The sequence below is a fragment of the Mandrillus leucophaeus genome, unplaced genomic scaffold (assembly GCF_000951045.1).
Source record: "Mandrillus leucophaeus isolate KB7577 unplaced genomic scaffold, Mleu.le_1.0 Scaffold270, whole genome shotgun sequence".
In the NCBI taxonomy this organism is placed as follows: Eukaryota; Metazoa; Chordata; class Mammalia; order Primates; family Cercopithecidae; genus Mandrillus; species Mandrillus leucophaeus.
The window spans coordinates 99,650-102,094 of record NW_012102810.1 but is presented as its reverse complement, the minus strand read 5'-3'; the positions used below and the strand labels follow the sequence as shown (position 1 = coordinate 102,094).

Genomic DNA, 2,445 nt, shown 5'->3' with positions numbered 1-2,445 from the left:
TAGATCCTTAAAGAATCACCTCACTGTCTTCCACAATGGTTGAACTAATTTACACTCCCACCAACAATGTAAAAACGTTCCTATTTCTCCACATCCTCTCCAGCATCTGTTGTTTCCTGACTTTTTAATGATCACCATTCTAACTGGCGTGAGATGGTATCTCATTGTGGTTTTGATTTGCATTTCTCTAATGACCAGTGATGATGAGCACTTTTTCATACGTTTGTTGGCTGCATAAATGTCTTCTTTTGAGAAGTGTCTGTTCATATCCTTTGTCTACTTTTTGATGGGGTTGTTTTTTCTCATGAATTTGTTTAAGTTCTTTGTAGATTCTGGATATTAGCCCTTTCTCAGATGGATAGATTGCAGAAATGCTCTCCCGTTCTGTAGGTTGCCTGTTCACTCTGATGATAGTTTCTTTAGCTGTGCAGAAGCTCTTTAGTTTATTGAGATCTCATTTGCCTATTTTGGCTTTTGTTGCCATTGCTTTTGGTGTTTTAGTCATGAAGTTTTTGCCCATGCCTATGTCCTGAATGGTGTTATCTAGGTTTTCTTTTAGGGATTTTATGGTTTTAGGTCTTACGTTTAAGTCTTTAATCCATCTTGAGTTAATTTTTGTATAAGGTGTAAGGAAGGGATCTAGTTTAAGCTCTCTGCATATGGCTAGCCAGTTTGCCCAACCCTGTTTATTAAATAGGGAATCCTTTCCCCATTGCTTGTTTTTGTCAGGTTTGTCAAAGATCAGGTGGTTGTAGATGTGTGGTGTTATTTCTGAGGTCTCTGTTCTGTTCCATTTGTCTATATCTCTGTTTTGGTACCAGTACCATCTTGTTTTTGTTACTAATATTACTTTTAACTTTCTAATTAAAAGTGATTAATTTACTTTAAATTTACTAATACTACTTTTAATATCCCTTTGATTTTGTATGTATTATTCAGGTCTAAATCAAACAAAAAATGTTGTCTTAAAATTAACTATTACATTTGTAGCTACTGTTATTTATTACAAATTATGGTATCCAAGCAGCATCTTATTTCAATACAAAGAGCTTTTGAAAACAACAAGAATCCCTACCATATGCTTAGTGATAATTTATTGGTAAGTATTTTTTTCCTAGCAACATAGTTTAGTGTATTTTTCCTAGTTAACATTTAATACTGACTCAAACATTATCAAGAGGAAACAAAAGTTATTGCCATAGTAAATAAGCTCATGTTTTTCTGAGTAGGGTTCTCTAAATTTTATCTTTTTTATCACTTTTGTTTTGAAATAAGAGACTTCTTTTATATGTATATATTTATCTAGTAGAATTAACTGGGTTTGGTGGAGAAGTACTGGATGTAGACTCAGAAGACCTGGAGAAAATCCTACAACTTGTTTATATTTTTAATCTTTTCCTTTCAGAATTATGATAACTAAAAGTGCTTGTTACAGTGACCCAACTTATCAAACATTCATAAATATAATTCTTAAAATTAACCCTATTTTTTTTTAAATAGAATATCTATAGAATATTCTCAGGAAAAAGGAACTGAAAGAGCTTCAGGAAATTTTATCTGTCTAAATATATGCAGCACTAAGGCTCTTAGTACGGGGTCTTATATAGGTTAGACATCAGAGTGTAAACCCAATTTGCGTATGTAGCCAAATTGATTAGTCTTTTGTTTTATGCTTTTGAGTTTGTTGTAATTCAGGGAAAATGTTTTTCAATTCTGAGGCTCTTAAAAATTCTCTAGTCGTTTATTTTTACTTTTATGAATTCACTGTTTTCAAATAAATGTTTAAACTTTGGGGAATTTATGCTCTGTAGCATTTGATGTTTTGATTCAATGGTTCTTCAGCTGATACCTACATATGGAAACCCTTTCATTGTATAAATATACAAGTTATTTTTTAATTTCAGAGGAACTATGATATGTCATTTTTTGAGTGCTAGCTAAAAGTTTATTTTGTTTTATTTAGGTTTTTTATACTTACGAAAATGAAAATGATCTTACATGAAAACTGCATGTTGGAAAAGGAAATTGCTAGCTAAAACTGGAAACAGACACACTGAAACATCAACAGGAGGAGAAGGAAAATAAATACTCTGAGGACATTAATATTTTAAAAGAAAAGAATGCCTAACTTCAAATGATCCTAAAATTGAAAAAACATTAACAAAAAGGGCATCTCAGTATAGTGGGCAGCTTAAAGTTCTGACAGCTGAGAACACAATGCTCCCTTCTAAATTGAGGGAAAAACAAGACAAAGAAATGCTGGAGACAGAAATTGAATCATACCATCCTAGACTGGCTTCTGCTATACAAGACCATGACCCAAGTATGACATCAAAAAAACCAGCTGGACGCGGTGGCTCATGCCTATAATCCCAGCACTTTGGGAGGCTGAGGCGGGTGGATCACCTGAGGTCAGGAGTTCAAGACCAGCCTGGCCAACATGGT

At 33.4% G+C, this 2,445-nt stretch overlaps 1 pseudogene; it reads left to right on the top strand.

Annotated features, from left to right (window-relative positions):
• The window catches only part of LOC105542927, a 26,208-nt pseudogene that overhangs the window by 22,490 nt on the left and 1,273 nt on the right, over window positions 1–2,445 (top strand).